At 51.9% G+C, this 14,246-nt stretch overlaps 1 long non-coding RNA gene across 1 annotated transcript; it reads left to right on the top strand.

The window, feature by feature from the left end:
- Nucleotides 1–5,527: 5,527 nt before the first annotated feature.
- On the top strand, nt 5,528–14,246 carry LOC146428543 (uncharacterized). The gene is made up of 3 exons (XR_014855917.1): nt 5,528–6,622; nt 9,984–10,082; nt 12,746–14,246. It is a non-coding gene; the product is annotated as an uncharacterized LOC146428543 (long non-coding RNA).

Below are 14,246 nucleotides of genomic sequence, written 5' to 3'. Positions count from 1 at the left end.
AATCCTTTGCCCAAGTGGAAGCCCAGCTCAGCACAGCCAGAGCAGTATCACCGCACTGAGTGAGGAGGAGCTTGAGCTTGGCTCCTCTTCAAAGGGAGCTTTTATCGAGTGTTTAGTGTGATGTGACAAAGCAGGGAAGTGTGCCATGGATGTGGTGCTTCCAAATCCCCTCCTTCCACCTTGATTAAACTTGAGGGCAATTAGCCTTGCCAGGGTGATGAGCCAACGTGCATCTTGTTTACAGCTGGGCTCAGGTTTTTGATGCTGTTTTCCCATTTTGCATTAAGACAAAAAGGTTCTGCTTTATGCCCTGGATAAAATCCATTTAAAATACCAAGTTTCTCATCATTTGCCACAGGAACCATGGGATCCAGAAGGTTGTTTTTCAGGCTGGCACAGTTGCTTGCATGTGCAAAGTGATGCCCAGAGACCTGCAGGGTCTCACTGTCAGAGCAGGGAAGCTTTGGATGAGGCCAGTAAACTACAGATTTATTCTGGGACTGTTTTATTGTGCTTGGAACAAGTATTTACTGTGTGGTGTGAGTGGGCTTTAGACTCTGCTGTAAATTCCAGCTGAAAATTTCACAGCATTTGCCATTCCGTTGTGCCCTGTTTTATTTTCTGTGTTTCATTTTCATCTCTAGATTCTGCTTTAATTTGAATTCTGATAAATTTAGATCATTGAGTCAAAGTCTTATTAAAAAAACAACCAACCAACCAAACAAAACAACCACACCACGTTTTGGCAAAATACATTTGACAAAACATTTTTATTTTACCAATTTCCCAGTTGCCTATAGCAGTCACTTTAAAAATGGCTGCATCTAACTAATTTTACTTGAAAATATCTGTTTCTTTTTTTTTTCCTCTGTTCTTTTTTCTTCCTTCACAAGAACCAGGCCAGATTTCAGAGAAACTTTAACAGGAAAAATGCACAAGAGCATCCTGAGATATTTCCATGTTTGGCTTTGAATCTGACCGTTTACATGGAGGAAAAAATATGTTCTGAATTTTTGGGTTCAGAAACTCTCTAGTTTGGTGGTTTTGCCTTGCAGGCTGGGCAGAAGGCACTGAGGACAGTTTTTCTCCCTGGTCATTCCTGTCTCTGCCCTGTGCTTCACCCATCCCTGTGCCCTGACAACCTGCTGGCTTCAGCCTCTTTGCTCTGAATAATCTTCTCTCTTTTTTTTTGGGACTAAAATGAAAGCCAGTTTCAGTTGACTACGAGATGATGCTGATCTTTTCTCTGCCCAGGGCTCACAGGTTGGCTCTGCAGCCATGGGTGGACAACGGTGTGACCCCAGCTGACCCCAGCTGACCCCAGCCCAGCTCCTTGCTCTCGTGGCTCTGAGATCCCAGAACCAGCATGGGATTCCCTGTGGCACATTCCTGGGAGGGTTGGCCCTGCAGGCAGAGCCAGGGCGAGGCTGCCACAAGCTGTTCCCATTCCTGCTCACCCAGCAGCCCACCTGCTCTCTGCTGTACTGGAATATCAGCCAGAGCCTTGGCTCTGCTGGCTCAGGCTGCCATGGGTGATTTTTAATCCCTCTATTCAGAGGGTTTCAGGGAGCAGGAGGAGAAGCATACGGCATATGCTCACCTCGGCTCCCAGGAGGTGTGGGGAGTGTCCCAGCAGCTGCTGGGGTGATCCTGGTCCCTCTGCCCACAGCCATGGCTGAAAGGTGTGCTCAGGGTGCTCTATTCTGGGTGGGCATCACCCCTGAGCTGGTGTCCCTTCCTGCCCTCTGCAGCCAGCATGGACAAGGGCATGGCAGGGCAGAGGGGCTGGAGGAGCTACTCCATCCTTCCCTGGGTTTCCTTCACTCAGATCAGCTCCACAGTAGTGTTGGGAGCACCTCAGAGGCACAGGTTCTCCCTCCACAGTCCCACTGGGGATTTTGGGTATGGGTGCCTTGGGTGCTGGAAGTTTGTTGGGTTAAGGACTCAGGTTTGACCAGTGCAGGTCTCTGGAGAGATCTGGACACAGCTTTGGCCTCAAAGCACATGAGATGTCTGCAGCAGTAGAGCAGGGGGAGCAGGACGAGTGCTCAGCCACCAGGACCTGCCTCCTGGACCCTGCACCTCCCCGTGCCTGCCTTTGTCACCTTGTCACATCCATCCTTGATGTTCTATCATTGCCCATTGCCTGATCCTCACACTGACCCAGCTGCAGCCAACAGGAGCAGCGTCAGTGGCAGAACTGGCACCTCCTCTCCTCTCCTCTCCTCTCCTCTCCTCTCCTCTCCTCTCCTCTCCTCTCCTCTCCTCTCCTCTCCTCTCCTCTCCTCTCCTCTCCTCTCCTCTCCTCTCCTCTCCTCTCCTCTCCTCTCCTCTCCTCCCCTGTCCCCTCCCGTGTCCCTCCTGCCCACCCTGCTCTCGCAGCTCTGCCTGCTCTGGGCACCATCTGCTGGGTTTGGGGCTGTCTCATCTCACCAACTGTCGTTTGTCCTGGCTGAGGGGGAAATGTGCTCACGTTTTGCATCAAAGGACCCCTCAGCCCCTCTCTTTGTGGAGCAGCAGGGCTGTCGGAGAGGAGCCAAGCAGTTGGCACTCAGTAAGCACTGAGCATTAATAAAAGCATTACAGTGAGGTTAGAGCCTCATTAAAGTACTGCTAACGAACCGTCTGCCTTGCAGAAGTATGAAATTTTAGTTAACACTTTCTCCTTCTAATTTTATGTATATTTAAATCTTCCTGGGCAGGCACTATTCATTTCTCCAGGCTGCTACAGCAAAAACAAAGCCCATTTTGGAGGAGCTGCTCGGGAAATGCCCTTGGGAGATGTCTCCAGCCCCATCCTGCTGCCTCATCAGGCACGGTGCAGAACCTCGGTGTGGTCATGGCAGTGTCCTGGAGCTCGCTGGACATAAACCCCAGAGCTTTGGGGTGCACAGCAGCACTGGGGGAAGGCTCTGGACACACCACTGCTGCTGTCACCCTGTGCCAGGTGTGTTTTGGGGGACAGAGATCTCACAGCTCACCTGTGAGAGCTGCAGTGCCCACAAGCAACATCTGAGCTTCGCTGGTGGAGATTTCTGGGTTGGGTCTGGTGCTGATGCGTCTTGGCCAAGTGTCCCCCAGGAGCCAGCAGGGATGTGTACAGGAGGGGGATCGTCTGGGTGCCTCTCCAGCCTCCTCAGCCCCCTCAGGGTTCGCTCCAGGTGCTGCTCCTGGCTCCCCACGCTCCCCCCGGGCTGCTCAGCTCCGTGCCCGCTGCGGCAGACACCCAACTGCCCGCCGAGCCCATTGTAAAGCAAATTAAGAGGAATAGCCGCTCTCGGGGAGGCTTGGCAGCGGCAGTGAGGAAAGCAGCTGCTCCGGGACTCGCAGCTCCTTTTGATTTCGTTTGCCTGGTTTTAGCAGCATGTGAGGGGCATGTGAGCAGCAGCGTGGCTGGACACACGGCCGGACACACGGCTGGACACACGGCTGGACACACGGCCGGACACACGGCCGGACACACGGCTGGACACACGGCTGGACACACGGCCGGACACATGGCCATGGGGACATCTCGCTGGCCGTGTTGGAAAATATACAAGTTTAAAAATTTTGGCCACTGCCCTGGATGAGCTCACAGCTTCTCCTTGGCCTCCTCCTCTCACCTGAGACAGGTTTTATTCTCCTGCTCACTTTGAAGCAAACCCAGCAGTTTCAAAGGATGGCATTTGATGGATGAATCCATCATCCATCTCTTTTACCTTGCAGGGCAAACATGGTGTTTTTGACAATAAATGTCACTTTCTTGAATGGAAACAACCAGTCTGAATAGTGTCTGCTGGGTTTAGCAGCCTGTCTGGAGGGTCTGCCCTGGAGAGGGGTGGCATGAGAGTAAACTCATTGCTGCTTTTTGTGTTGCAGATATTCAGAGCTCGATGCAGCTGCAGGTTCATGCTAAGGATGTTCCCCACTGCTTCCCAAACCTCGTGGGTCAGAGGGGGACACAGGCAATTTTGGGTGTCCTGCCTGGGGCTGGCAGTGCCTCTCTATGGGATGACCACAGCCTGGGGGAGTTCATGTCTCACTGCACAATCTCCTTTTCATTTCAGGCATTCCCACACAAATTTTCCTCTTGCAAAGGCCCCAGCTCTGCAGGCAGGCACTACCCTCACTGCAGGGAAATTAGTAGGATGTCTTGGGGCAAAGGTAAAACTAAAGTACATCAGTAAATGTTTGCAGGATCAGGACCTTATTCAGGCATAAATCAGGTAGCTCCAGCCAACAATAGAATCACCTAAGTATAAAATCCCATGTAAGCCAGTAAGATCAGCTCCAAACCTGCTATGAATTTGCTTTTTGTTTCCATGCCAAGAATATATCACTTCTAACTGCTGCAATCAGGGCTGGTGCTTTCAGGTTTTTTTTAAGTGCTTTTGGGCACGTTTATTTCCTGTCACCAGCAGATCCACACGGAGCCTGACCCTCCTGCCCTGGGGCATGTCCCAGCCTGCTTTGCCCACAATAAATCCTCCCTATCGCAGAATATATTTTTTTCTTTCCTGGCCATTTTCATGACTGCATTCAGTAAACAAAGGGCCAGCAGTGACGATCCAAACCCGTTCTTTTTATTTGCCTGGGAACAGAGTCAACTATTTGTTGGTCTTTTGTTGCTGTTTTTGCTCTGTTTTTAGCCAGTGGCCGTTGGAACAGCGACTGTACCTGTGGGGAGCAGGAATTTGTCACCTGGTGGCACTGGCAGGCAGGGAGGGGACACTGAGGAGGACAGGGAGCTGCTTGTGGGAGGTACCAGGTCAAACCAAGGGTGCAGTGGTCCCTTCTGTCCCTCCCAAAGATGAGAACAGCCTGCAGTGTTTTCCTGGTGCTGGGTGTGCCTCAGTTTCCCCAGCTCTCCAGAAGAGAAGACAAGGAACCTGGTGATGTTTGCACCTGCTGGAGCCAGGATGAGAGCAGTTCTTGGGAATGAGCTTCTCAGAACACGTAGATGGAGGCAGGCAGGGAGAGATGGAAGTGAGAGAAGGAAGTGGAGGCTCTTTTAGCCTGAGGGCAAACTTCTCCTGGCCTCTCCATCCCTGGGGCTTGTGCAGCAGCTCAGGCAGCTCAGGCAGCTCCTGGGCTGCTCTCTCCCTAGCAGACACCAGAAGAAGCATCCTGGCCCCCACTGCTGTCCCCATCTGTCCCTCCAACCCACAAGAAGACTCTCCAAAACCCAGGCAGAGCCTCCCCTGCCCCATTCCTCTGGGACACAGCAGTCCCTGGGACAGCACTGTGAGGAGCAGGAATGCATTTCCCACACTTTGGGCACTGGAGTGGTCTGGGGACACCCTGGTGCCATCAGAGCCATTTGTCACCCCTGGGCACTGAGGAACAGGGTGGGGGGAGCTGCTCTGCTGCCTCTGCCAGGCAGAACTGCCGTGCTGCAAACCAAACCCTGCAGAGGAACATCCCCGGGAGCCATATGGCATCTCTGAGGCTTTGATGGAGTGGAACAAACCCCAGAGCAGCCCAGCAGGTTGGACTGTGAGCCCTGGGGAGCTCAGGGGGCTGTCCTGCCCTGCTCAGGGGGCTGTCCTGCCCTGCTCAGGGGGCTGTCCTGCCCTGCTCAGGGCTGTGCTGGTGTCTCCTGCCAGTGTCCAGGGGAGCTGCTGCTGGGACTGAGGGGTCTGCAGGTAATTTTGTGCCCAGAGCAGCATCTCAGGCTGATGTTTGACACACCCATCAGACAGCAGGGGGGTCAGGGGAGCTCGGGGACATGTGAGGTTTGTTTCCTGTGCCAGGACAGCCCCGATTCAAACCCAATTCGATTCCCAGGGCTGAGGGCAGCACTGCCAAGCCACCAAGGATTGCTGGAGGTCTCTGCTCCTTCAGGGGGTACAAACAGCCCTGCAGCACTCAGGAGGAAGGGTACACGTGGGTCTAGCCTCCTGGGGCCACCAAAACCAGCCTCAAATTGACAGAGGCAAGAAAAATGGCTCAGGAGAATTCCTCTGGGATTTTACCTTTCACCTCACTTTGCGATGCTCTGAGTTTGCTGTGGGAAGACACAGCCCAGGCTGGTTGAATCTCTAACTTTGTATTAAGCATTTGCTGCCTGGTTTCCAGGCAGAGCCTTGTTCCTGCTGCCAGCCAGGCTCAGCCCTGCCCTGGTGGGACTGGGAAACTGTGGGCAGCATCTCCCATGTGGGAAACACAGGCTGGAGGAGGGATGTGTGACCTCCACCTGGAGCTGTGGGGGCTGCAGTGACTCACTGAGAGCAGCAGGCTGCCCAGAAAGGACCTGGGGATGTTTAATCTTGCAAAGGCTTTCTGGAGGTTTGCTCTATAATTACAGTTATGTAAAAAAGCCAGATTTCAGAGTTCACTCTAGAAGAAAGAGGGAGGGATGATTGTTTCTGACTGGTCATGGATTCATTTTTTAATTGTGTACCCACAATGTGTTGTCATGCAAAAGAGATCTAACCCTTACAAAAAATCATTCCAAAATGACTAATGGCAACGTTTTTTCAGTCATTGTCTAAGAAGGCTGTAGCAGGACTGCTGGGACTTCCCTTCTCCCCAGAATGATATTCTGCTATAATTAATGGAGCATTTGGACTCTGATAGCATTTGCTTCCATCCAGTTTCTCATGAAAACACTCCTGATGCCTCTCAGGACTTCATGAAGGTATGTAAGCTTTACTCCCCCACTTTCTCCCTCCCAGAAGGAGAATGGGAACTGGAAAATTCCTGGCAGCAGTTTTATCTTTTTTTCTGGGCTGGAAATCGTGACCTCAGCCATTGCAGCAGGTGCTCACTGGAACATTCTGCAAGGAAAATGGTTTCAATAGCAATAGCAGAATTTATACATCTGAACTAGCAAGGTGTTAATCTGTCTCAGGGGTGAAACAAAAATTCTGTGACACTTTCAGGGCTTTTCTTGGTTTTCCTGAACCCAGAGAGGCTCTCAGAGCTGTGCCTTGTGCTTGTCCATCACTGCCTGGAGAATGCCCAGCACAGAGAGTCCATTTCTGCTGATAACGGGAAAGTCGGTGTTTGGTCTTGCTGTCAACAGGTTTTAGCTTGGAGAGAAACCTCCACTAATCAGCTGTTTTGTGGCATTTTTACAGCAAGATAAAAGATGCCTGGAATTATTTGTTGGTCACCAAGCAAATGTTTTGCTGGTGAAATGTTCCAGAGGCTGCTTGGAGTCTTGATTGACAAAAGCACCAAAAACTTACAACCTTCTCCATGCCCTTCCTTCCCCAGATTCAGGGCTGGGATGGGAGATGGAGATGATGGAGATGATGGAGATGATGGAGATGATGGAGATGATGGAGATGATGGAGATGATGGAGATGATGGATAAAGAAGGAGATAAAGAAGGAGATAGCTAAAGAAGGATAAAGAAGGAGATGGAGCCACCTCCTGCAAGAGCTGCAGGGGTCACCCCGGGCTGAAATGTGGGGAGAAGCTCATTTGTTATGCAAATATCTGCTTGAGCCTGACGTAGACAGTGGAAAGCTCGAATTATTTTAAGCAGAGGACAAAAGTTCTCTCCATCCCCCTATCGTCTTGGATCCTTGAAAAAACAAAACAGAACAGAAACCTCTGTGTGAACCATCTGACAATGATCAGCACTTGGCTTTTCTGGCAAGAGCTGGGCGTGCACAGGCGCGTGGAGATAGAACAATTAAAGGGAAAAACGGTGTTGGAAGCAGGCAGGATTTATGCAGTCTTGATGACAGCATGAACTGATCATCCTGCAGCCTTATCTCCGTGAGCCTGCTGGGCACAGCAGGGCTGCAGGGCTGGGGACTCTCCTGGGTGACACACTGAGGTTATTCTTTGCTGCCTACCTTGCTGAGGGCTGTGGCTCAGCCTGGGCTCTCTGGGCAAGGAGAGGAGCAGGGGAGGCTGTTTTGGATGCAGGAAGAAAGCTCTTTCAGGCCCAAAGGTCGAGCTGGGGGGCTGGCCCATGCAGGCAGGCACCCGTGCATGGCAGGGACCTTCCTGAGCCACCACCTCCCGCAGCTTTGCATGAGCAGATGTGCATTTCGTGCTGCTAAGAAAATCCTGTCAGTATTTACATAGCGCCCAGGGGCACCGGGGGGACAAAGCTGAGCCTTTCCCATGGGGACAGTGATGCCACACTGCCATTCCCTGGGGAGAGCAGCCAAACCTGTGCCATGTGCTTCGGCTGCTGGGCGCTGGCACAATCTGTGCCCTGCTGAGGGAACCTCCCTGTGTCACCTGAGGTCACTTCCAGGGGTTCCTGCATGGGGTTTCCTCACAGCAAACGTGTCCCAAACCCACCAGGGCTGTGAGCTGTGCTCCCCAAAGCACAGGGGTCCCTGGGGCTTTGCTGGTGTCACTGAGGGAGGGGAAAACCCTCAGCAAGTCCAAACAACCCCCAAAAGCCCCATCCAGCCTGCAGAGTTGGGTTCAAGTCAATGTGGGCTCTGCTGCCTCCTCAGCTAAGGACCCATTTGGCACAGGTGACATCCCTGTGAGCTCAGGACTGGCCTGTCCCCACACCTGTGGCACACAGGGGAGCCAGAGACACTTGGCCATTCTGGGAGGCTCTGGATTCACACTTGTGCCACATGTGGTAGGGGATGAGCCACCGTGCTGGGGGTTTCTGGCCACATGTCACTGTCCCCCACCATCATCTGCACCACTGGGAGGGAGCAAAAATCCTTGTTCCAGGGCCGTGAGCTGAGCTGCAGTGAAAGCTGTGGAGTAAAAGCTCAGCTGCTTTTACTACTCATATCATGAATAAAGGATTAGTACTGTAAATAAAAGAATGAGCCTGATGGGCCATTACAGCCTGTGCTGTGACTGGGTGAGACTGAAGGTGACACTGAGCTGGGGAGGTTCATGAGCACCTCCCAGGTGCAGGGCAGAGCAAACGGAATGATTTTCCTTGGCAGGGCCAGGTGATGCTGGCAGGACTTCCCTGGTAGCCCAAACCTGTCTCTGCAGGGCCACCTGCCCCAGCCAGGTGTGAGCCAGGTGCAGTGGAAGGGGCTGGGGCTTGTGGTGCAGCAACACCTGGACCATGTTTTCCCCTCTGTATAAAATACTTCATTTCCTCAGTGCATATCTGCACTGCAAAGCCTCCACTGTGATTCTTCAACACTTAAAAGCAGTTGCTCTCATGGGCATTTTTGAAATGGTTTGAAAAATCTGTGTGGGCATCGCAGTGTTTGTTTTCTCTGATGGCTATTTTTAATCTTGTTTTTCATTAAAAAAAAATAAATCAAGATAGATACGAATTGAAGCTGCGCCTTTAAATATGACGTGACATTGGCTGCCCAGAACTAAACACAGAATAAGGGAGAGCTGGAGCCTCTGCCTAAAAGCTGGGAAAGGCTAAAGCTTTGAATGCCACTCGCTTGGCAGCACTGTGAGAGCCCAGGGACCACGGCCAGGGCACGGTGCTGGCCAGCTGGCACAAGAAGGGTTAAAGAAGCAGGTTCACCCTGCATGGAAAGAGCTGGAATGGCCTTTCCAGGAGAAGGTGTTGGCACCCAGCCTGAGAGAGCCACCAGTGCACCCTGAAAGGCACACAGCAGCCCAAAGAGGCCCTTGGCAGCACCAGGAGGGACAAAGGCAGGGAGGGATGGCTCACTTTTCTGCCCCGTTGGTTTGCAGCGCTGGAGAGGAGCTGTGCAGGGAGCTGCACCCTCCCCCAGCTCCCTGGCCTGTCTCTGGGGCTCTCTGCTTTTGTTCCTGTGCTGGGGACTCGGCCAAGTGGTGTTTGGCTGCAGCCAAAGGCTCTGAGAGGGCATGGTGCTCCCTGCAGCCAGCCAGGGATGGGCTGGGGGCCCTGCAGCGGGGCTGGGCAGTGGGGACACCCCAAAAACTGATGTAGAGCCTTGCCCTGCAGTGCTGGCAGTGCCATGTCACACTCAGTGCCATGTCACACTCATGCCATGTCACACCCATGCCATGCTCAGTGCCATGCTGTGCCCTGTGCTATGCTGCCTGGAGACCTTGATGCTCCAGGACAGGAGCAGCTCTGCATGTCCTGCTTTGTGTTTCAGGAATCTTCCTGCAGGGATACTCCATACTGAAGGCAGGGAGGGAGGATGGAGGACAGCAGCATGTGGGAAATGTGGTGGCACAGACTGACCAATGTCATGGTGAGCTATTTTAAGATTTTTATCTCGCTACTCTCTGACAAAAATGTGCTGGGGAGCAGAGCTTATCATGTGCAGTTTGGCACATGGGGCTGGTGAGGGGACAGTGGAGCTGATCCCTGGGAGCTGGGGACAGGTGACACAGAGCCTGGGAAGCACCAGGGTGGGTGTGTGCCACAGGAGATGGGCAAGGACAGGCAGGGTCTGACCCAGCCAGCAAAAACCAGGTGTCTGAGCCAAAATCCCAGCCCAGGCCTGAATCAGAGGAGCGCCAGGCTTTGCTGTGCTCCTGGCTTCCTGGTGTCACCCAGAGCATGAGGATGGACCTCAGCTGGGCCCTCCCCCACCTCCAGTTTCTAAGCTTTGGATCTTCCTGAACAGGTCTGATGGATCAGATGAATGATCCCCTTTCCCCATGGCTGCATCCCAGCAGCACAAGGCATCGAGAGCAGGGGAGGTGAGTGGGCCAGGCTGTGAGCCCTGTGGTTGCCACCACCTCCAGCTCCCTCTGGCTCATGGCTGGAGGTGCTGGGCTGGGCTGGGACACTGCAGACAAACCCTGTGGGTGAGGAGGTGCAGCTCTGCAAGCACTCAAACCGACAGCAGCACCCTGCTCTGCTGGGAGCTGGGAGCTCTGGGAGTTATCACCCTCACCCTTTTGGCTGCTGGGGCTGCAGATTAGGGAGCTGACTCTTATCAGTCCCCATCCCTGCCCCCTGGGGCTCTCCTTTCGCTCTTACTCACTGGAGAAATGAGTAAGCCTGTTGTAAGCACCAGGCTGGGGTGGTGCTGGTGGGTTGGGCTGGAGGTTTTAGGCATCTCTGCACAGTGACCTGCAGCAGCCAGGACACACTGCACACACCCACAGGGCTGGGGCTGGGCTGGAGCTCAGGGCCTTGCACAGCCAGAGCTCAGCGTGTCTGATGGGGATGGGAAGAGTTGATTCTGTGTGAGTGCAAGGGAGGAGAGGGGAAATCCAAGGTCCTCACATGCCAACAATCTCCAGGACCTCACTTGCACAGAGACCCCCACAGCTGCCCCCAAAACCACTGCCTGTGCACAAAGCTCCTGGCCCAGCCTCTGAACGTGGACCCAATTCCTGTGTGTGTGTATCCACGGATCCATCCATCCATGGATTCATCCATCCATCCATGGATTCACCCATCCATCCATCCATCCATCCATCCATCCACCCATCCCTTCATCCACCCATCCCTTCATCCACCCATCTCTTCATCCACCCATCTCTTCATCCATCCATCCATCCATCCATCCATCCATCCATCCATCCATCATCCATCCATCCAACCATCCATCCATCCCTCCATCATCTATCCATCCATCCATCTATCCATCATCTATCCATCCATCCATCCATCCATCCATCCATCATCTATCCATCCATCCATCCTCCATCCATGAATTCCAAGGATCCCATCCATCCATCCTTCCATCATCCATCCATCCCTCCATCCCTCCATCCATCCATCCATCCATCCATCCACCATCCATCCCTCCATCCATCCCTCCATCCATCCATCCCTCCATCCAAGCAGCTCTCAGCCCTTCCTCCTCCGGGATCTCTGCACAGCGACCATTTCTAGCAGTTTATTCGACAGCAACAAGAAAATATTCCTGCACTCTTCAGCTCACGAGGCACATGGCCCAGACAGTGCCAATGGAATAAACATTTGGATTTAATTTATTATCTTTCCCGCAGCCTCAGTCTCGGCTGGCGGCTGCAGAGGGGCTGGGGTTGCTCCCTGCCTGCAGGACAGGGGCCGGGGCAGCCTGGCAGCCTTTACCCAGCTCTGTGGGATATTTTTATTTTTTTTCCATTCAAGCCTGTGCAGAGTTCCTGGCAGGACTGGAGCTTTCGTCCAGATTGCAGATACCCAAAATATCTGTATTCTGGGCCGAGCAGGCTGAGGCTGAAGTGCTCGTGGCTGATTGAAGAGGACAGAGGGGAATGCAGAAGGACAGACAGACAGAGGCAAAGGGCCTGAGCACATGTTGCAGCAGTGGCAAGAGGATGGGGGATGCCCCTGAGTGCTGCCCCATCTCCAGCCACGGCTCTCACATCAGCATGGGATATTTTTGCTGGTTTTCCCACTCTGGTGAAACTTGAGCTCAGCCCAGGACATGGTTTTGCCCCAGACTATCTTGTGCCTCCAGCCATCAAATTGGGTTGTGTTGATGTTATGTTATGCTCCTCATTTGAAATTATCTTTTAATCTGTGGTTCACCTGGAATCTTCAGGAGCCAGGATTTGTGAAATAAAAGCTAAACTGCTAGTTGAAATAAAGCATTTCATGTGTTTTCTTTAACAAACATACACGAATGCACACAGCTACTGATAAAAACCATGTGTTCCTTCATACATGTATGTTCCCCATCAGATTTATAATATATCTAACATAAATGTTTTTTCTGCATATAAAATTCATTGGAAACAGGAAACCAAATTAGTTTACCTTACTAAAGTGGCATGAAATAAAGAGTAGCATGCACTGTTGAAAATAAGGTAGGATGTGGTTTTTGGAGGGCTTTTCTTCCCCCGAGGGCTCGTTCTACCATGTTTATGTCTAAAACCTGCTAATTTTAAAGCCAGCTCACAGGAGACTAATGGCATGACTTATTTATTTCATTTCACTTTCATTTTGCAGAGCTCAGGGGTTGTTTAAGGTGCTCCCAAGTCAGCAGCTCATGCAGACACACCAGTGGATGCCACAGGAGATCCCAAATGGCTGGGGATGTCTGCACACACTGATGCCCCACGTTTATCCAGAGTTAGAGGTTGAAAAGGAGGCTCTCCAGTGAGATGAGTCTGATTTTAAAAGTTCTTTTGAGTGTTAAACATGTAATGAAATGCTCAGTGCTTTTTTCAAACCAAGACATGCTCCTGGCTGTTTTACAAAAGGCCATGGTCTCCAGTTTTACGTGGGCAAATGCTTTTAAAATTTGGCTCCTGCCATTTCGGGTGCTCATCGCTTCATCCTCTGACAATCCTCCATCTCTGACTTTTCCAATACCAACTTTTCCACCTCCAACTGCTCCATCAGCCTCCTGAGCATGGGCACCCAGCTAATAAATCAGTCTTTAATTGCTCTCCCACACTGTGTGGCTTTATCTGAGCCATCATTCCTGCCGCTGTGCCTTGTCACTTCTCTGTGTTTCCAGGTTTGTGCTGCTGCAGTCAGCAAAGAGATAAACTCAGAGCTCTTTGGGTTTGGTTTTAGGTACAAACCCCCCCAGTGTCACCCTCCTGGCTGCATGGCCCCACATGATGTGCCTGACATGGCTGAGCTGGCTCTGCCTTGGGGGGGAGGAACAAACCCTCTGCTTTTAGCTCAGGCAAGGTCCCACTTTTTGATTATTTATGCAGCTGAAACTATGCAAAAATTTGTGGAGGGGAAAAAACCCCCACAAATCCACCATAAATCCCCTTGCTAAAGACATCAGTGAGGACAGAGGGTGCTGCTGGTCTGGGGTGCTGCTGCTGGAGAAACCTCACATCCCAAGAATCGAATGCCTCTGGTACCCAAGAGAGATTTATTTACTCATTCCCCCAGTTTATCCCCCATCAGGAAGTTTCCCACAGCCCTCCAGGAGTGTGTGCAGCACTATCAGCAGCCACAGGTCTATCAGGCTGAGCAGAAGCTTTTCCAGGAACTATCTAGTGCAACACATGACTGTGCCCAGCCGAAGGGAGATACGTGACAGGCATTCACCAGCTTCCCGGCCAGTCAGTTGACTTTGTTATTCAAACTATTTTAGTGATGGTTTTTAATCCCAGGCTTAAGTTTTTTTCTTTTTCTATTTTTTTCTTTTTTTTCCTCCCTTTCTTTTTTTACTCTCTGAACAAGGGAATCTCTACGCTGGCAGGATTCAGAGAGGCACAAAGGAGGGAAAAACAAGTTTCAGCCAGAAGAGAGAGAGAGAGAGAGAAAAAAAAAAAAGGATGCTGTTAGCATTCCCTGTATGCGAGGGGGTAAAAACATTTTGCTGTCAACTCTGTTTTAAAGGGTAAGAGCCAACAGCAGCCCAGTTACTATGCAAATAAATCCTGTGCTCAGCCTTTCCCTCTCAGTGTAAAGTTTTGGTGCTTGTTAGCCGTGGGAGATGGGTTGTGGGGGCTGGCAGTGCCCTCCCATGTCCCTGGTGCCA

Source organism: Lichenostomus cassidix, chromosome 20, assembly GCF_008360975.1.
Source record: "Lichenostomus cassidix isolate B80296 chromosome 20, HeHo_3.0, whole genome shotgun sequence".
NCBI classification, from domain to species: Eukaryota; Metazoa; Chordata; class Aves; order Passeriformes; family Meliphagidae; genus Lichenostomus; species Lichenostomus cassidix.
Note: the sequence above shows the minus strand (reverse complement) of the source record. Positions and strands in the feature narration are given on the sequence as shown.